Source organism: Hibiscus syriacus, unplaced genomic scaffold (genome assembly GCF_006381635.1).
Source record: "Hibiscus syriacus cultivar Baekdansim isolate YM2019G1 unplaced genomic scaffold, ASM638163v2 tig00111022_pilon, whole genome shotgun sequence".
In the NCBI taxonomy this organism is placed as follows: domain Eukaryota; kingdom Viridiplantae; phylum Streptophyta; class Magnoliopsida; order Malvales; family Malvaceae; genus Hibiscus; species Hibiscus syriacus.
In genome coordinates this window covers 1,411,675-1,433,726 of record NW_024062956.1, presented here as the reverse complement: position 1 = coordinate 1,433,726, position 22,052 = coordinate 1,411,675, and the positions used below count along the sequence as shown (strand labels likewise).

Here is a 22,052-nt window from a genome sequence, read left to right as displayed (position 1 = left end):
TTTACAGAAAAGATCAATCCCTTGAATTTTGATTTACGTGGAAACATTTAGAATTTTAATTTTGTCTACTATGATGTGTTTTTAATTTTGTAATGCTTCCTTTGTTGTGTGAAGGTTGATTTATTTAAAAGAAAAATAAATAGAAATGCACGATTTTAGGCACATTTTATTTTGGATCATTTTGATGACTAATACGATCTCGACCTGGTTTGGGTGTTACACATTTTTTTTTTATATATATTTTTCTCTTTTTCTTTCCTCTAGCCGTCAATAATCTTCTATTTTAAAAAGAACAATATTATTTGAGTTTTGCTTTCTTATTGCGAGTATACGAAATTCGAAAGATTTTAAGAACCTTGAGGAACGACATTTGTTTTTTACGATTACATCGTTTCAAATAAATTTACTTTTAAGACAATTATTTATATTCATATAAATCTACTTTTAAGACAGTTATCTATACAATACAATAATCATGGTCTTTTATTTTATTTATTATTTGATATACTAAATGCTAACATTTTCATTTTTCAGTAGTATATTTACCAACAACATTTCATTGTTTAAAGGTTACAAGCAAATAGTTTTTTTAAGTTATTTGATCACATTTTGGAAATTGGACGTTCGAGATAAAACTTATAAATTCGATAGATGTGTTTACACCCGATACGTTCTATTGCTTCTGATAGATTTATAAATTCTTAAACTTATGGTACAAATCAAACGACCTACAATCAAACTACCTTAGTGATTATAAAACAATATACCCCTTGTTCATTTTGAATATTCTACAAATGTACACAATTCTGATAGTTGTTCAAAGTCCTTTGCATCCTCATTTAATATGTGTGCTAGGCAATCCCATTTCCTTAAATGATTTATGTTACAATTTTTATCGCCCACAACACTAAATAATCCTAGGCGCAAATCTAGATGGGATTTAACCTAAAATCTAAGCCATTAGTAACGCATGTTCTAAAAAAATATGACAATCATGAATAATTGAGCACAGAGAACTACCATCTCATGAATATCCCACTGCTCATTTATGTTCTTTCCATTCATCCAAAGATCACACTTCAGGTCATTTAACTATATTCCAAGAACCATGGAGTGATATCAGTGGTAAGAGTTAATGTTATTCTTCCTAAAGAACCTGGTTCGAGCAACTGCGGCTACAGGCGTTGTTAATAGACTAAGATATAACTTCTAGCCTAGGAGAAAAGTAAAGGCTGCACCATTTCAGATCTACTGCAAATTGAACAAAACCCTAAATCAAAAAATTATTTGAAAGTAATCTCCATAGGTATAATAGTTTTTCAACTCACCAAACTCTGGCTGGTCTCAATTGCATCCGTCATGACACAATTATTTGAAAGAAAATACACTAGGCCACACATTCTCATTGTCTCCCACTACAAAAGAAGAGTTCAAACTTGGACTAAATCTAACAGCACCATTATTCTAGCTTTTAACCATCATGACCTACTTATGTCTGGCAAAACTAAACCAGAGGCAGAAATTTAAGAACACATAAGGAGGGATTCCAGAAATAAAGACAAGAGATACACTCCAGAAACAAAATCAGTGTTTTGTAACAATGTTGAAACTAGTCGAGCTTACCTACAGTTCCGAAAGAATATAATGTACTCCATAAGAGAATCCAAAATGCAAATTGATACAATATTTATTTCAGAAGCCGCCAGTGGAAATTTAATGCTCGACAATAAGAAACAGAAGCTTTCACAGAAGTTGTTCTAGATTACAAGCAAAATATCCAGTAATTCTAAAAAAATTACTAACTCATATATCGTCTCAAAAAGGAATATTAAAAGAAAACAACATTTTTTTATGGAAATAATAATCTTGCAGAGTTCAATTGCAAATATAAATCCCACTCTGATACCGATGATTCACCTCATAAAAATCTGTCTTACCTTCAGAAGCAGGCTTCAGACAGACCCAGACAATGAAGTGGCTCCTTGCACTGAAAATTTTACATAACCAACAACTTCTAGTTCTTCATCAATGTCACCAGAATCCAAAGGCATCCTTGCCCTCAACTTGCCAGGAGTACCCTTTAGTGGAATATCAGGGACATGCCACTTCAGTTCTCTCTCTGATCTGTTCAACACAGCTTTAGGTGAAACCTTTAGCAATGTTGGATCAACCGGCAATTTCAAAACAAAAGTTACATCAGTCAATGGCGCAAGTAACTCGGGATTTGAAGCATACTGTATCATCACTGAAAGTAATGTCCCACTAAGACGCTTAATCAATCTAACTCTCAAAGGCAATGGTGTCAACCTAGGTAACAAACTATACTTCAATATAGGTATAGGCTCCTCAGATGGGGCAGTTCTAACATGAAATATTCCATTCCCTAGGCTACTAACCCGTGAACTCTGCATAACAAACCTCTTAACCGAATTTGTTCCTTCAACACGAAATGAAAACTCAGTATCTTTATCACCCGAAACTTTAGGAGGCATAGTTTTCAAGTAAACCACACCCATTAATCCAACCCTAGCCAGCAATGATTCCCTAAACTCGGCACTGATCTCCTCCGAAGTAAACATTTCAGGACCTTTCATCTCAGTCGTCTTCACCAAAAGATTCTCAAGAGACTTTCCTCCATCAGCACCAGCAGCAGCGACAGTTGGAGGGGCAGCACTATCCCCAGTTTGCAAAAGTTCGAGCCCACTAAGCCCTTCCTGTTTCTTAACCTTTTTATTTTCCAGAAACTCAGAAGCATCCAAGCCTCCACCCCAAGCGTCACTAAACCCTTCAAAAGCTTCTCCAAGTGTAGTCTGTTCGCTGCCAAACTCAATTCCTCCATACTTCCCCTCAAACCCTTCAACAGTAATATCCGTAGACTGGGTTGCTTCAGCAGAGGCAATGTAGTCACCTCTAATCCTGCCAACGCCAATGTTAAATCATTAGCTGATGGATCCTTTGCCTTCTTGAACCCTCCAACTAAATCTTCTTGCTTACTTATGGCCTCACTCGCAGCAAAAGGATCTTTTTCTGCTTCTGATTCCTCGCTTTAATCATTTTCTCGTCTTGCTCAAGTGTACTCTGAGGTACAAGAGTTGAAGCTTTCTGATCACCTGCCTCTAGAGTTTCTGGAGGCAATTCAAAATTCGCATTCGAAAAGGCTTCAATGTTGGATTGGTGTTCAGCGGAATGGAGCTCGACGGCAGGCCATGAGTCAGCACCACGGATCTTGGCTTCAGTGTCGAGTCCAGAATGGACCATCTTGGCGAGCCCGTCTCCGTGCATATAAGAAAGCATGGCAGCAAGACGGATGTTGCTGACTCCACGTAGGACGATGTCGAGAGCCATGTAAATCTCGGCGTATTTCCGGGCGAGCTTTTCAGGGGTGACATCGACTCCACGGCAGGCCGTTACGATGACACTAACGGCTTGGTTAACGATGTTGATGCACTCGAATACGTTGATCGAATTATCGTGATCAGCGGTAGTGATTCCGAGGATGTAGATGGAGTTTACCAGACGGTAAACAACACGATACTTACTTTCAACGCCGACGATTAGTTGGCCACTGGAGGCGGAGAGCGGGTCGTCACCGATGGATTCAGCGGCAGCACTAGGATCGGAGGAGGAGGCGGTAGCGGCGGAGGAGGAGGAAGGGGACTTGTTGGAGAAGGCATGACGGGTTTGGCGGAAGGCATGGAGGGCAATTAGGGCACGGGCAGGAGGGAACCACTCTCGGGTTTGAAGAAGGATGTCCGATCCGTTGGCTGGCTGGAGAGAGAGGGCCAAGCACGACATATTGGTTTTGTACAGATGAAGCGGCAAGATCTATGGATCCGGATCCGGAAGCGATTTGGAGAGGATCGACGGCAGAATTGTGGGTAAGTGATAAGAATCACCGCCGTGGGAACTTCAGTTGGCAGGTGGTGGTGGATCTGAGTGATTAGGTTTCATTTGCAGAGAAATTGAAAGAAGAGAGATGAGACTTACAGGGAAAATTTCACCGCACCTGCTGATCTGCCCATCTGGCTCGGCATCTCTACTCGTTGGGAAATTATATTAGGGGTAAAAATACACTATTAGTCACAAATCTATTATCTATTTCCTATTTTAGTCATTATACTATTTCTTTTACAAAAGTGTCATTAATTTTACTTTTTCTTCTTATTGTAGTCACCCAGCATGCCACTTTTTTTAAAAAATATTACAAGATCAACTATTTAACCATTAAATTAAGTTATAATTATTATATTTTAAACCAATTTAATATTTAATATAAATTATGATTAAAATTGAAGACCAAACTAGAATTATTTTAAGAATAAATAAACTAATTAAATAATTTTACATTTGAGAGAGAAAATTATGGAAAACTTTAAAAAAATATACAAAATATGTATAGCCTAATTTCCAATTTGACCCTCTTAACCCACACCGTTTTTATAAAAAAATGCTTAGGACCAAAATAAAATTTGAGTATATATGAAGGACCAATTTGCATATTAAGCCTTAAGTTTAAACTAATTAAAGTTCTCTGATCTATTTTCATAATTATTGTAAGACTCAAAACAAAAATCACCCATTGAACTTGACAACTTTGATCAAGTTACCCACTAAACATTTTTCCTATCCAAATAACCCATGAACTTGATAAATTGTCAAAATAGCCTCTGAACTTACAAGTTTTGTTAAGATGGATCTTAAACTTTTCTTTTGATCAAATTGACACTTAAACTTTTCTTTCAGTCAAATTAACCCCTAAACTCAACAAGTTTAATTAAATTATATCTAAACTTTAAAAAAACTAACCATATTCTCATATGTAATGGGATAAAAGGAGGTAGAGTAGTAGACTGCCTCCAACACCAGGTTGAGAGCAGCTTCCGTAGAAGACCTCCGTTATGAATTGCCCTCAGTGGGACTCGATCCCACAACAAGGCTCTACCAACTGAGCTAGACGGACAAGACTATATCTAAACTTTAAAAATATAACACAAAATAACCCTTAAAATTAACACATTATTTTTTAAATAAAGTTTTAAACCCTCCTCTATTAATAATGTCACCACTTAATGGTCCATACCAATTCAGTGGTGTTTGTCTTGCATAATGGTAGAGGGAGCCAAATTCAGTGGTGTTTGTCTTGCATAATGGCAGAGGGAGCCAATTCAGTGGTGTTTGTCTTGCATAATGGCCTTATCGACGATCAATCATATTTTATTTTATTTGATGAATCAGAATGTATTAAAAAATTATTATTCATGTCATCAGCATTTAATGAATCCAAGATTACTTTAAAAAAAAAACACACTAGGGGGGGTGCATCCCATCCCATCCAATCCAATCCAATCCACTGAAATGATAACGAAACTTCTTTCATGATAGCATTGAAGTCAATTATATATATATATATATGCTTTCCCATTACTCATATCCATGTCCACGACTTTAAACTGCTTATATCATAAATATTATAAGTGCCAGATGGTCATTTGACCTCATCGGAGTCGTAGTACAAGAACGATGTCATACCGGCCACACATTCAGCAATCGGGCATCACGACATCGGAGTCTGGAGCAACAAACCAGCAGCCACCTCACCTGGCCATATAGCTTGTCCTCATTCCTTATCCTTGCATTTAGACAGTTCATATTCCACGAGCTTAATACCTGTTGAACATGAAGTTAAAATAGAGGAGACAATCCTCCTTTGCATCTCTTTAAATTCTAAGGCCAGCTTCACATCCCAACTGCTATTTTCCCTGCATGAATGAGGCAGGAAAACCATCAATTTGTTTTTCATGTAATGAAAATCAGATTCAGCTGCAATGAATCATAAAGGCTTTCATGAGATTTCTTTACCTATCAAAAGAATCTATGTCATTTAAATTCTCCATCATGTCATTGAATGTTGATTGTAAAACTTCAAGAACTTCTTTATCGACTTCCAAATATGCTTTATCTTGAGAGAGGCACACAAAAATGTATAAATAACTCAAATATGTCAATATTTTCTGATTAACAACGAAAAACATTATGCTGAAGATAACCACATGAGACACTAGAACTTTAAAATAAATATATAATGGCGTACTTCAAACACAGAAACAGGAGAAGTAGATTACAAGGGTCTTAGTGAAAGGCATCTGACTCCGAGCTCTTCGTAGAAAGTCTAATAATGGGGATGGTAAACCATAATAGAAGATATTTTGATTCTCCGAGAGCCAAGTTCCCCGCACCATGTGAGTGGTCCAGTTGGATAGAGAGCTATCTTCAATGGTCTCAAATTGGTCAACATCAAAATCTGAACCAAAATAAGGCTCAATGAATTATAAAATGAACACACTATAGATGCTTGCAAAATAAAAAGTACTCAGGCTGTAAGTGTGCACAGGTGCGAGAGAGTAAATAAAAAAACTAGTCCAGGAATCCATTAAAAATTATATATATGTACATATATATTCATACAGCCTCAAATATTCCTAACATATGATGGAGATGCAAGAAAAATTACCCAATGGAATCACATCATAAGGGTTGTCTCCTTGTGTAAGAAACCATAAAATGTAATTAGATGTGAACCAGAGAAATTTCCATAACTAAGACAGCATTGTTCCCCAACACTGCAAGGTCTTGATAGATGAAACTTCAAAGAATTTGTTGCAGGATCTACTTTGCCATAGTGAACTATATGTGGCCGTACCTGTAAAGAACCATACACGATACTCGAATATCAAGTATGATAAAGAACTTATAAAAGGATGCAAATCAGAAAAGAACGAGTCACAGTATATAAGCATAAGACAGAAAATTGTGATGGGCCTAAATAATTTGGCTTAAAAGTTAAAAATTGTTGTACCTATTTGAAATGTTCATGAAGACAAATTTAAGAAAACATATAATAGCAAACTAAATAATAAAGAAAAATTAAAACTGTCAAAACTAATACATACAGCAGAAACAACTGGTACGGTTGTGGTAGTAGCAACACTATGGGAAAAAATTGATAAACAGACAAACACCATGAAGGTAAACATAGTTTAAGGTGCATATTAGCATTTGGCATGTTGGTGGTTGATAAACTCCTGCCAAAAAGGTTCTTCCTTAAAGTCACGAAGTTCAACAGTACACAAAACTATTTCTTATAGCTTCAAACGAGTGACTTACAGAATGATTGAGAAAGCCTGCAACGGAGATCAAGCAAGTCCTCAGCTTTCCATCAGCAAACATAATTTTCATGCTGTTGGAATACCAGAGCTCACAAGCCCATAAAAACTGCTCCCACGTGTACAGCTCTGGTGGAAATATATCAGGATGATCATTGGATAATGCTGGAAATAACTCATAATATTGAACACGCAAATGCTGCAAATTTGAGAAAAAACAAAAGGAAAGAAAGGTCATACATTATATTTAGAAAATGTTAACATCTCTCAAGTTTAAGCATTTATTATATAGAAAGCAAATTATAGCTGAAGTTTCCTGAATTAACCTAATTAATTTCACAAGACTAATAAAGTTCGGTGAACTTAATATATTTCATAAATCAACCATGTCCACAGTTACTAGAAGTCACTCAGATAATTTTTAAGTATTCAAAATTTAAAACCACCTGGCTATAGATTCATAAAGCCAATCCAAGCCAAATAACAAGTGATGGAAATAACACCATAAGTGTATGCCTAATAGAATAACTAAGGAAACTACCATGTGATTGAAATGACACCACGTGTGTATGCCTAAGAAATTAACTAAGATAAACTTATTAAGTGCAATATGCAACTAAGCTATGACACTATTAAACATCCAACCTAAAACTAGTTGGCTATAGGTAGAGTAAAATACTACTTAATAATAATTGAAAACCGATGATATTGAGTCAGATTGGACGGGATAAATACATTAGAGATGAGTGAGAAAGGTAGAGTGAGAGTGAGGGAGAGTTCGAAGGGGTTTGTTCGTCCGGCCAGAAGTAGTTCTTTGTCTAGAGGAGTATCGTGAGTTGCATTCGTGGATAATCTTAGTAGGCGAGTGCATAGAAGTGCATTATGGGATCGTTTTAGTCATTATGGCAAGGTGATTAAGGTGTTCCATTTGTTAATAGGAGAACTTTTTACAAGGAAAATACGTTTGCTTTTGTGCATTTTGCAAGCAAAGATGATCTACATTTTGCAATTGAAAAGATGAATAACGTCTCGTTTGATGGGAGGAGAATATCAGTGTCGATTGCTAAGTATCAGAAGAAAAGTATGTCGAGGAGCTTCAAGCGTACTAGTGTGGCGAGGTCTACAGATGCTGGTGTAGATGAGTTGCGAAGGAAATTACCATCATCTCCAGTTGAAGGTACTGGTAAGAAGGAGATGATGAATAAGTTTTACGATGGAAGGTCATATAAGGATACGGTTGTGGGAGCAAGAGAAGTTGAGGGCCAGAAAGTGGGGAGTTTTGGAGCTAAGATGGTGGTAAAGAAGCCGTTGGAAGTTTTTATTCCAATGGAGGACAGGTCATGGCTTAAAACGTCTTTAACTGGTATTTGCAAGCCATTATTCGAAGTTGAGTTTGTGCAGAGGGCGTTAAGATCTGAGGGAATCAATGTCAAAGTGGTTAAATGGGGTTATGCAAAAAACGCTTGTCTGGTAGTTTTCCAGACTGTTGAGGAGAAAGTTGCAACGATGGAGAACAAGTGGGAGGCTTTGTCCTTTTGGTTCGAAAGGTTGGAGCATGTTATGGAAGAAAAGGGTGTGCCATTACCTTACTGTGCAGTTTCTATGATTGGTGTTCCTCTAAACTGTTGGTCAATTCCTTTTTTCACAAGCTTGGCGTCGAGATGGGGCAAATTAGTTAAGATACAGGAACAAACTGCTCAAAGAGTGGATTGTAGAGTAGCTCATATGTTATTGAGGGTTGAAAGTCCTTTTGACATTCCTCCCCATGTCACTATTAATGCGTATGGGAGATCATTCATGATTAAGATTAAGGTGGAAGGAAGTGAAGATTTTTTTTTTCCGGAGTTAGAGGATATGGTTGAAGATGACGGAACAGTAAATAATGGGGAGGATAACTTGCCGGAAGAGAGCCATGGGGATGACATCGAAGAGCAGGAAGGGAGGTTGGGTAAGCAGACGTTGTCAGATATTCAAAACAATGTACAAGCATGGGTCTTGGACTCGTCACAAGGGGAGCGCACAATTTTCGATGGGCGGTTGGAAGGAAAAGGGGTTTTTCAAAATTTAGTGGCAGTTGATGTATGTGCAGAGGAGACAGTTCTTGCTGATGTCCAGGGACAACAAGAAAGATTGGGGGCTGGTACAGAAGAGAGAGAATGGGTGGTTAACAGGGTGAGGTCTCCTTGGGGCTTGATAATGTTGACCAAGTGAATGGGCTTAATGGTACTATGGGTAGGGTAGAAGTTAATGGGCCTATTCAGGGAAGTCCAAGTTCAAATAGAGGTGGTTACAAGCCTGATGAGTTAGTTAATATTAGGGGGGAATGTGGAGGTTCTCAACAAACTGTTTTGGAGGGTACAGAGATAGATTATGCAGTAGTTCAGTTTGGATCTAATGGGTACAAGTTAGTAAAGTTCTTATAAGGAGGTGTTCTTCTTCCCCTCCAACAAATCGAGTTCGTCCTTCTAAGGCTGCTACCATTTTCTGTGACAGAGTTTACAACAGATCTAATAAGAAGAATAAAAGAGGTGAATCGGAGAAGGGTTTTTCAGCAGTTGAATTTTCGATTGATAAGGACGAAATAGAATTAACTTGGCAGGTTAGCCAAATGTTGGGTGTTAACTTTAAAGGGGGAAAGAAGGATTTTGCTGAGAAGTTTTCGGAGTCCAATTCAGCTAGGAGGGAGAAGGGTGGGTATTAACCCTTATTTGGTTGAAGGTTTTTAATTATTTTTTATGGTTTGTGTATCTTGTGTCACTTGGAATATTAGGGGTTTAGGTAGGAAGGAAAAGGCTAGGGCAGTGAGGAAGGTGGTTGTAGATAAGAAACCGTTGTTTCTTTTTCTGCAAGAAACAAAATTGGAGGTGGTTAATTTAGGTATGAGGAGGAAGTTGGGGGTAAATACCTAGGTGGGTTAGTGGAGTCTCCGGCAGTGGGAGCATCAGGAGGATTGGTTACTCTTTGGGATGAGGACTGGTTTTTACCTCAGTTGGTGAAAATTTCATCAAGGTTTATAGCATTGAAGGGTACAGTAAAGGATAACCAAGAGGTGTGTTGTTTTATTAATGTTTATGGGCCCTCTGTTGAAGCTGATAAAGAGGCTTTTTTTGAGGAGTTAACATGTTTTATTTCTTCATTGGGATGCCCATTATGTGTAGCTGGAGACTTTAATGCCCATTTATCACAGGAAGAGAAGATGGGGAAATCTCTGAATGAAAATTCAATTGGGTGGTTCAGGGAATTTCTGTTTCAAGCAAGTTTAATGGATCTGCCTTTGGTGGGAGGGAGTTTCACTTGGGGTAATAATAGGGAAGATCCTACGTTTGTGAGGCTGGATAGGTTTCTAGTTTCGGACGACTTTTTAGGTTTATTCCCGGATGTTGTTCAGCTGTTATTACCTAAATCAATTTCAGACCATAATGTTGTGGCATTGGATTCCAGTAAGCTAAATTGGGGTCTGAAACCTTTCAGACTGTTCAATTATATCATGGAGGAGGGTTTTAAGGAAGTAGTGGAAAAGAAAATTTCAGATGTAAAGAGTAGGAAGAGGCTGAGCATTGAGGAGTTACTTAGAGAAACTAAGGTGGAAATCAGAAATTGGTCTAATGAAAGCATAATGCAATTACACAGTTTGATTGACAGCAAAGAGAGGCTTATCTCGAATCAAGAAGCTCAACTACAACAAAGGAATTCTTTCGTTTCTATGGTGGATGTTGCAAAAGAAAAAAGTGAATTATGGTCATTGCATAAAAAAAAGAATTAGATTGGTTCCAAGAACCAAGGGCGCAGTGGATTATGGATGGGGATCGTAATTCAAGGTATTTTCATCAATGTGCTACAAATAGAGGGAGGATTAATGCTCTTAATTCTGTGGATGTGAGTGGTAATTTGATTGAGGAGCCGATGAGGATAAAAGCTGCTATTTTTGATTTTTTTTCAAGAACGCTTACAATGCTATTCCGACGGTCGAAGTTGAGAAGTTGGAATTGAATTTTAATAGGCTTTCAGAGGATCAAGTTGCATAATTAGAAATGAATTTTTCGGAGGGGGAAGTTTGGAAGGCAATAGAGTCTTCGGATAGTAACAAAGCTCCGGGTCCAGATGGATTAAATATGAGATTTTTTAAGAAATTTTGGCCAGTTTTGAAAGGAAATATTCACAAGTTTTTCGAAGATTTTTACGAAGGGAAGAAGTTTGGGAAAGGTGTCAATCATTCTTTCATTACTCTAATTCCGAAAAAACAGGTTGGCATTGAGGATTACAGACCAATCAGTTTGGTAAGGGGACTATACAAAATTTTGTCTAAAGTTCTGTCAAGAAGGCTAAGGTTGTGCATAGGAGGGTTAATTGATCAATCTCAATTTGCTTTTATCGCGGGAAGACAGATTTGTGACTGCTCCTTAATTGCTAATGAAGCCATCGATTTTTGGAGGAGGAAAGGAAGGGAAGGTCTCGTCTTCAAAGTGGATTTCAAGAGGGCTTATGACACTGTTGATTGGAATTTTTTAATTCAAATTATGGAGTGTATGAGGTTTAGCGGAAGATGGAGGTTGTGGATATATAATTGCTTAAGTTCAACTTCTATTTCAGTTCTTATTAATGGCTCTCCTACTGAAAGTTTTAAAATATCTAGGGGGCTGAGACAAGGGTGTTCTTTATCCCCGCTCCTGTTTAATCTAGTGGGTGAATTTTTGAATTTGTTGTTATCTAAAGCAGCAGTGTTGGGGCTGTTTGAGGGTTTTCAAATAGGTTCTGATAATTCTTCTTTGATGTTGTCTCATTTACAATTTGCGGATGACTTGATTATTTTTTGCAAAGCCTTTAAGGGACAGTTAGCAAATCTGAAGAGGGTTTTGGTTGTATTTGAGATGTGTACAGGGCTTCAGTTGAATTTGGTGAAGAGCAGAATTTTTGGTATTAATTTACAAGAGCAGATTGTTGGGTAGTGGGCAGAATCTATTGCTTGTTTAAGAGACTCTTTTCCAACAGAATATTTGGGATTACCATTGGGAGCAAAGAGAAATTCTATTCAACTATGGGATCCGATTGTGAATAAGTTCTATCAGAAATTGGAAGGCTGAAAATTATCTTCACTATCCATAGCAGGAATGACAGTTTTGATAAAATCAGTCCTGAATGCACTCCCTAATTATTATATGTCACTTTTCAAAATGCCAGTAGTGGTGAGGAAGAAACTGTAATCTATTATGGCCAACTTCTTGTGGGGTTCATCGGTTGAGAAGAAAAGGTTTCATTGGGTAAACTGGAATACTGTTTGTAAAAATAAAGAGTTGGGGGATTGGGAATTTCGGATCTAAAGCTACGGAATAGAGCTCTATTGGGCAAATGGGTATGGAAGTTTGGTACAGAGAAGGACTCTTGGTGGAAGACAGTGATATGTTCTAAGTATAATGTGGGAACGAGTTCTATTGTTTTAGATGATAATTTGCCCTCTAATGTGTCGTGGATTTGGAAAGGTGTTTTAAATAACTATCGGACTGATGACTCATTTGGGTTATGCTTTCGAAATAATCTTGTGCTTCAGGTGGGAAAAGGAGATTTAATTAGATTTTGGCATGATTCATGGATTTCTAACTATTCCTTGAAGACTCTGTTTCCGAGGATCTTTGCACTGTCAGTTAATAAGGAAGGGGTTGTGGCTGATTTTGGGAGTATGTCTAATGGGGAGTGGGTGTGAGATTTACAACTTAGAAGGAATTTAATGGATAGTGAGTTTGAACATTGGATGGAAATGATGGTATTGTTGGATAATTTTCGTCCTCTGTTGAAGGGTGAAGACCGTTTGGCGTGGAAAGGTAGTGGGGATAGTGTGTTCTCGGTTCAATCTTGCTCTAGATTAGTTTCAAGTTTATTAGACTCAGATAATTCATGGTTGGAGATTGTGTGGAAGGGTTTAGTTCCACCAAAAGTGGAGATATTCCTTTGGCAAATTATTCATCAGAAGTTGGTTGTCAAAACTGTTTTAATAAGAATAGTAAAAAATATCGAAAACCCACTATGTGTGTTCTGTGGAGTGGAACCAGAATCTGTCAGTCATTTATTTTTTTCTTGCGTCCAGGTTTGGCAGATTTGGGTCAAACTCCTCCGTCTGTGAAAAGTTATTTCAGTCCTACCTAATAATCCAAAAGGCTTCTTGCTTTCATGGTTGCAATTAAGACCTAACTCGGGTATTTGGAGATTTATTCCAGGAGTTGTTTTGTGGTATGTATACTGATTTTGGAAAGTGACTCGTTTCTTGCTGTGAAGTGGATCAACAGCCCGGAACATAGCCCGGTTCATCTTGTTGATTTGATTACAGAAATTCAGAAGACAGTTATGCAGTCTAATGTTATTATTAAGCATATCAGCAGATGTATTAATGTGGAAGTTGATTGTCTAGCTAACTCAGGAATTGGTTAGTGAGTGAGGAGGTTGTTATGAGTTGTGGTTCTGGTGTATTATTTTGGCTATGGTTCTATGTTAGGTAATCTTATGTAATTATGGGTTATTAATATATTAAGGCACTCTTTTCCTCCTTCCGCTAGTTGTCTCCACACAAGAGGCAACTATGAGGGAGGTTTTTAATGAGGTCTTCTATTCCTATAAAAAAAATTGAAAACCTAAAGACACAATTCTTCTAACATCTAGATCCTTTCCGCAAGTCCATCATTCAATTCCCATCAGAAAAAGAAAACCACAACTCTAAGGTTGACTCAATATAAGAAATGAGAAGCTTGATAAAGAACCTCTTTTGCTTGCATTATCTCTTCAAATAGCAAAGTTCCATCCAAAGCCATGATTGCTTCAACTCCAAAGCTCAATCCTGTAAGACATAGTGGTGAAAATTTGAGGTCAAAAAATTAGAACCCATATTTTACTTTATAAAAAAATATATATATCATATACGACTGCACATATTGCACAAAAAAGTTATATTAGGCTTGCAGCTTGCTATTAGTTTATATTTGTGTAATGTTATAGCATTTATTTATTTAGTTGTGTAAGGTTATAACATTTGTGGAATCTAGTTAGTTGGAGAAGTAAGAAGCAGAGTATAGTTGCCCGATCAAGTGTTGAGGCAGAATATAGATCCATGGCTCATGGTGTTCATGAACTTTTGTGGCTACAGAAATTACCAGATAAATTAAAACTTGCAGAAGAAAACAAACTATCCTTGTAATGTGATAATAAGACTGCAATCATTATGCTCAAAATCCAGCTGTACATGATTGAACAAAACACATGGAGAATGATAGGCACTTTATTAAAGAGAAGTTGAGTACCGGTGTTTAGAACTTAGTCCATGTGGCATCTGACAGAGTTTAGCTGATGTCTTCACCAAGGGACAACAACATAACTTATCATAATTTGGTTTGCAAGTTGGGCATGTCTGACATCTATGATTCTATGCACTAACTTGAAGGGAAGTGTTTAGCCAGCTAATAAGTTGATATTTAGGAATTTTACCTATATACTATTTTATTGTATAGATTTTTATTTCCTTAAATAGGTTTTACTTTTTTTTCTTCTTAAAGTTAATACATGAGTGAATAATTCCTCTCCCTATTTTGTTCTTTGCATTGCAACAGTAAACTTAGTGCAGTGCACTTTGAAAATCTAGTCATACTCCACAAGTGATTGGCCAACATGTTTCAGAGTAGCAATATAAGCCACAAAAAACTAGTTTGGTCTTTGGCCAAATCCATCGTTAATCAGGTTTTCAAGCATATTGTTGTACGGAGGTTAAAAATTTGTCAGAGTTGGTGTGCTCCTCCTCTTGAGGGCAAGTGGATATTATTCTTTCTAAGGGTTACTATAGTCTCAGTGATTACCCATCTAGGTGGGGGAACCTGAAAAGCAAATGGCTGATTCAGATTAACAAATGAATTCGTAAGCCTGCAGCTACAAAAGCAGTATCAACCTCCTATCGTCAAAGGAAAGGCAGTTTATGCAATTTACTTCCATCAATAACTGCCAGCTTGTATTGAATCATTGATGTACCTACTCAGAATAGCTATATTGGACTAGAATTGGCGGGTGAGACTTGGAAAATTACTACTCTTTAAGAACCCTAAAAGAGGATGCTCTGTCATTCCAGGTCTCTTAAAAAGGTTATTGTCTTCAGATTTGAATTAATACAAATAAGACAAGATGACAGATATTCAGAGACAGTGACTCTACTAGTTTAGACCATGTACAGAAATAATCACATCATCATAAATAAATTTCCATAGGAATATAATAAAAATTCAAGAACAAAATAATACTCAAAGATACAATTCAAGTTTTGAAATAGCATTTCAGCTCATGCACTTTTCCCTTATGGGATCGAAGTTGATAACTATTTGAAAGAAATAAAACCAATTTGCTACAATCTAGATATCATCAACGATGTGTATCACAGCTAAAGGTCAAACCTGTGTTAAAATTTTCTGGTAGTGTATCAAAGTAAATCTTGAATTGCGAATGACAATTGTGCCTCTCCTTCATACTCCATAACAATGACATAGTCTCAGATGACATTCCATCAATACTCCCTAAGACTGGATACTGCAATCAGATATAACAACAAAATGTGATTATAAGCTCACTTTTATATAATAATGGTGTCAATTTGGAATAATATCCAGAAATCTTTGAAATAATGAAATGTACCATGTCAGATTTATATACGAGATCCTCAGAGATTATAATCGATGCAGGAATCTCCATAGCAATGTCACCAACTTCCAGATCTTCCGTTGCAATGGCTCCTCTACCAGCTCCTTCAATATCTGTATGAAGGCCAATGCAAGAAAAGGGTAATAGTTAAAACATTGACTTACTTCGCTTTTATTTCAGAAACAGTTTTTGAAAATTTTCCTTTAAAGGTATTGAAGCATCTTTTGAATGTTAAAGAACTGTTATACTTATGTGCTCCAAATAGTAATTAAGAAGATAACAATATAAAGAAAAAAAAACTTGTTCAGAATAAATCGTGTTTATTTCTGCTGAATATGGCTGACTTAAATAGAGTTTACAATGTAACAACTTTACATAAAAAGATGCATAAAATTAGCAACATAATAAAAATGATTCTATCTAATTAAAAATGATCCTATCTAATAACTAATAGAATAAAAAACTGATTCTATCTAATTAAAAATGATCCTATCTAATAACTAATAGAATAAAAACTGATTCTATCTAATTAAAACTGATCCTATCTAATATTTAATTTAGATATTCTCGACACAATAAAAAGGAAAGTTCAAAGGAAAAATAACGCCAAGATACTGATTAACAAGGAATCACTAAAAACAATTCTAATCTTGAACTTACAAGTTATCTGCAATCTTGTTTTTGCACCATTGTTCTCAGCCCACTGTATTAAACTGTTCTCTTTATCACACTTGTAATTTATATCAATTTTATTCTCCACTTTATCCTCAGTTCCTAACTCATGAATCCTAGAAATAATTGCATCTCTTAGATCTTGCAGAGCATGTGCTTGCATGTGTACTTGACTGGATAACGAGCTTTCGATAAGAGAAAGGATACAACTTTGAGCCTCCATCTCATTCCTGGGGCTGTAAAATCCCATTCCACCAACTGGACCAAAATAAAGTTCTACCTGCATCCCAGAAGTCCATTGCATTATCACTATTTATTCAAAGTTCAATAGATTATCGAAGGGACTTCATAAATCTGTATCTTGGCACTTCGATTGCCCATTGTGGCCTGATTTGTTAGAATGCTTTAAGGCGTGTGCCTAGGCTCACCTAGGCTTTGCACCTTAGTGTTAGACAATAACAGAACCTCAAGAGCCTCAAATCTCTTCAGGCTCATATTTGATTAAGGCATATGCGTGAGGCTCCTCCTAGGCACACCATTTTATAATGTGATGGGAGACTTTTAGGCATTGAAGGAGCCCTAGTACAATCTGTTTAGTGCCATATTTTTCTTTATTAGACTGCATAAGCAAGCATAAGTAAAAGCTACAAGTAAAGAAAGGTACCTGAGGAAGTGACTGTTTATCAAATCAACCCTCATCCCACAAAAAGAGAAATAAGTTCCAGCAAAATAAAAAATGAAAATAACCCCTCATTGGTTATTTTCACTGTTTGCTACCATGATCCACAGTAAATACCAATGGCTATAAATATGAAAATTGCAACTTACCTCATCTAAATGTATAATTCTAGCTATCTGCAGCATTTGATTCAAAGTAGAATGTAGTGAGCCAGAATCCAAAGAGTTCTTAATAAGTACAATTTCCTTGATATCAAATCCCCTATCATTGAGTAATCTCTGCCAAACATGGGAAAGAGCAGTTTGTTAACATAGAACATTCTCACCATCATCCATGTAAAAACCTTATTAACATTTCCAGTTTCAATTTCTCTACGTCAACCTATATAATAAACTCAAATCAGGCACAGCATGCACTTTCTTAACTTGGGAGGCCAGTTGCATATTACCAAAGATTACATTTTATTCATTTTTAAAACTCTAGAGAGTAGTGATTACTACTATTAACACTTTTAAAGGAAACGCAGGAATAAACATATTTTGATGAAGAAAATGAATGAGACTAAAACATGTTTATTGTTTCTCTAACCTTCTTTTTGTCAAAGAAAGGGTCAACATCAGAAAGTTCAATAAGTATTGAATAGCCATCTCTCGTTTCTGCTGTATTATCACATGAACAATGCTGCAGAAAACCAGTAATAAAATAAAAAGATTAATACAATTTTATTAAAAATAATAATATTAAATCTACAAATTGTTAACCATAACAACATCTTATGGTAATTAATATGTTTTTAATTGCTAACCATGCACAAACTTTTTTTTTTTTGATAAAATAAGGCCTCATTAAAAACCCCCTTCTTATCCTACATGTTACAAACATAACATGAAGGACATTGGAATGAGGAAAAGAGTGCCTCTAACTTTTATTAATTAGAACAATAATACACCTCCACTACTCAACAGCTAACAACTTCTTACAAAACAGAAAACCATAAATCTGAAAACAAAACACACCCTGAAACTCCTAAAAAGGAACTACCAAGGCATAACACCTTAACCATTACACAAAACGTAAGTTCAGCCTATACCAGCTTTAGCTAATTCATCCGCTTCCCAATTTGCTGCTCTCGAGATGAGCCTTGTGATGATACCCTTCCTCTCCACAGTAGAAGCTATATCCCTTACCAAGGAATGAAACAAAGTAGTATTAAGGTTCGGATTATTAATCCATTTCAGAGCATTAGAAGAATCCGATTCCAAAATGATCCTCTGATTTGAAAAGAGATCAGCTTCAACTTCCTCAATAAGAATCAACCCTCTCTTGATCGCCAAAAGCTCAGCGAGTAAGGGAGGACCTCCCCCTACCTTCTCTGAAAAAGATCCAAGCACCATCCCTCTGCCATCTCTAGTCAAGCCACCTATTCCACCCTTATCCCAACCTTTGACCATTGCACCATCAACATTAACTTTTAAGAACCCTATCGGAAGAGGACTCCACCTAGAAGAAGGAAGATACCTCTTATTCAGATTGACATGTTGATCAGCTAGTTTTAAATCCCCCATCAAAGAATCAAAATGAAAATGAACATCCTTAACTGATGTTTCAAACCAAGAAACAGTTCTGAAACGTGAAATGAAGAACAACAACGCTGAATCAACCTTCCTATTCTGGAAAATCACCTCATTCCTACATTTCCAAATAGACCACAACACTGCTCTTGAAATAAACTTCCATATATTGGATCGCGGCACTAAGTCATCCCAGGCAATTAGGAAGTCCATCACCGAACCAGGAACCACAAAGAAAACATTCCAAAACTTTAAAAACTTAGCCCACAAAACCCATACCACTTCATAGTGAAGAAACAAATGAGAGACCGTCTCATTGTACTTCCTGCACAAAGGGCAGACAGAGTCTTCAACCCCAGAAACTCCTCTCTTCAGCAATTCCTCTTTCACCGCAACTCTATGATGAGCAAGTTGCCAAACAAAGGATTCCACACGTGGTGGAGCTACTCCCTTCCAAACATACTGTTCCCAATTACTTTCTAATTGATCAATACCCTCTCTATCAAAATAGGTTTTCATGCATGATTTTGCTGTAAAACAGCCCTCTCCATTTCCCAACCAAATCCAACAATCTTCCTCTACTAGAGACAAAGAAGAGCTATTCAACAGAGAGATAATTACCAGCCACTGCTCAACCTCCCAATCCACCAAATTCCTTCTCATTTGAATATCCCAAACCCAACCCGAATCATTGTGCAATCTGAATTCTGCTACCTTACCCTCTTTGTTATTCGAAAGAGCAAATAACCTTGGAAACCTATCTTTTAGAGGAGCCGAACCCAACCAAACATCATGCCAAAACTGAACAGTTTCTCCATTTCCAGCCCTAACACACAAATTTCTCCTAAAACAATCCCTAAATGCATCACTTGAAAAGAAGTTCTTAACAATTCCTCTCCAAATCCAAGAACTACGAGCTGTCCAAGTATTCCGGATCATCAAAGAATTAGGATCCATATTGTAAACACAACACACAACTGATTTCCACCAAGAATTTTTCTCTCCAGCAAATTTCCACACCCATTTCCCCATAAGAGCCCTGTTTAAAAGCAGCAGATTCGGAATCCCTAAACCCCCCAACTTCTTTGGCTTACACACCAAATCCCACTTGATCCAATGAATGTTCTTTTTATCTGATGATCTCCCCCATAGAAACGATGCCATGATAGAGTTTAGTTTGTTGAGAACACTAATAGGGATCCGAAAAATAGAAAGATAGTGGATTGGAATAGAGCACAACACCGATTTGACCAAGACAACCCTTCCAGCCAGAGATAGAGACTTGGCCTTCCAACCAGCCAAATTATTATAAAATTTTTGTATAACCGGTTCCCACAGGTAAAAAGAATTCCTCTTGGCCCCCAATGGAAGACCTAAGTACTCCGAAGGAAAAACTCCCCTTATGCACCCTATTTCCTTTGCCCATGAAACTGGTTCCTCCTCCCCCACATTAATTCCAAAAATTCTGCTCTTAGACAGATTCAACTTCAAACCCACCATCAGTTCATAAATTAAAAGTACCCTTCTAATATTCACCAAATCATGAATAGAAGCCTTACTAAAAATTATTAAATCATCCGCAAATTGCAAATGAGATAACATGAAAGAACGTTCATTAGAGCCTAATTCAAAACCCGAAAACAACCCCTTATTCATGCTTTTACCAACATTAAATGTAGCAATTCCCCTCCCAAATTGAACAACAAAGGGGATAACGAGCAGCCCTACCTTAGCCCTCTAGTAATGTGAATTTTCTCCGTAGGTGTGCCATTTACCAAAACTGAAATGGAAGCTGCTGAAACACACTTGTACATCCAAGAACTCCATCTAGCTCCAAACCCCATTTTACTCATTATTTTCAGCAAGATTCTCCAATCAACAATATCAAAAGCTCTTTTGAAATCCACCTTAAAAACAACTCCTTTCAATCCTTTTTTCCTCCAACAATCAATGCCTTCATTTGCTATAAACGAGCAATCTAAAATGTGCCTCCCCGGTATAAAAGCGAACTGTGAAGGACTAATAACTTCATTAATGCATAAGCTTAACCTTCTAGCCAGAACTTTTGAGAGAATTTTGTAGAAACCCCCAACTAGACTAATAGGCCTAAAGTCTTCAAGCCCCGGATTGTCCCTCTTGGAATGGAAAATGATTGGTTTCCATGTCCCATTCCTTTCCCTCATAAAAATCTTTAAAAAACAGCAGCAAAATTTCCTTCAGACTTGACCAAAACTTCTTAAAAAAACCTAAATTCAGTCCATCCGGGCCAGGTGCTTTATTACAATCCGAATTAGCGATTACACCCCAAATTTCCTCTTCAGAAAAAGGCTTCTCGAGCGCCATACTCTGTTGATTCGATAGCTGTAAAAAATCCAAGTCCATCTCCTCAACTTCCAATGTATTTTCCTGATTAAACAACCCATTGAAAAAGTGCACCACCGAAGCTTTAATTAATTTTGGATCTGAGATGTTTTCATTATCTACTTTGATGGATTTGATACCATTTCTAGTGTTCTTATCCCCATTCAAACTCCACTTCAATCTTGACTTTTGAAGCCAAATCAATTCATCTTTTTTATACAAGTCCCACAGCTCTTTCTTTGCTTCCACTAGGTTCTTCATAGACACCATGGAGAGACCTTGTTGCAGATTGAGTTCCATCTCCTGAATTTCTTTCTCCAACCTATTTATTCTCCCGAGGATCTCAAGATAACCCTTCCCAGACCAATTCTTCACTGCATCCTGCACTCCTTTTAGTACACTGTAGATTGGTTGTCTATTCTCCACATTACAAAGCTTGACCAGTTCTCCCTCCATCATCCTACAAAATCCATCTTCTTCCAAGACATAATTAAACAATTTGAACGGTTTAGGGCCCCAATTCCAGCCCCTATTTTCCAGCAAGATGCTGTTATGATCTGAAACAGACCTTTCAAGGAGTCTTTGAGTTATCATAGGGTACAATGATAAAAATCTTTGATCCACTAGGAATCGATCAAGCTTCTCATAAGTTGGGATATCCCGATTGTTACACCATGTAAATCGACCTCCAACCAAAGGCAAATCCAGTAAATTAGCTTTGCTCATAAAATCTTTGAAAGCAAACATTGTAACTAAGTTAACTGCACCTCCCATCTTTTCATCCTGTGACATTACAACATTGAAGTCTCCTCCGAGACACACTGGACAGTCTATATTCTCTAAGAATGATAACAGCTCCCCGAAAAACGCCTCCTTTTCTGAATCGACACTCGGACCGTACACATTTATGAACCAACAGGATCCTTGTAACCCATCAATAATACC

The 22,052-nt window shown here is 37.0% G+C and overlaps 1 long non-coding RNA gene and 2 pseudogenes across 1 annotated transcript in view; 1 reads left to right on the top strand and 2 right to left on the bottom strand.

Annotated features, from left to right (window-relative positions):
* Positions 1-1,574: 1,574 nt before the first annotated feature.
* On the bottom strand, positions 1,575-4,013 carry LOC120150646 (annotated as a pseudogene).
* Positions 4,014-5,359: 1,346 nt separating this feature from the next.
* The window catches only part of LOC120150453, a 19,047-nt pseudogene continuing 2,354 nt past the window's right edge, over positions 5,360-22,052 (bottom strand).
* LOC120150454 overlaps positions 14,687-22,052 on the top strand; it is an 18,746-nt gene continuing 11,380 nt past the window's right edge. Inside the window, exon 1 of the long non-coding RNA XR_005518530.1 lies at positions 14,687-14,697. This is a non-coding gene — a long non-coding RNA (uncharacterized LOC120150454). The remainder of the gene's footprint in view (positions 14,698-22,052) is intronic.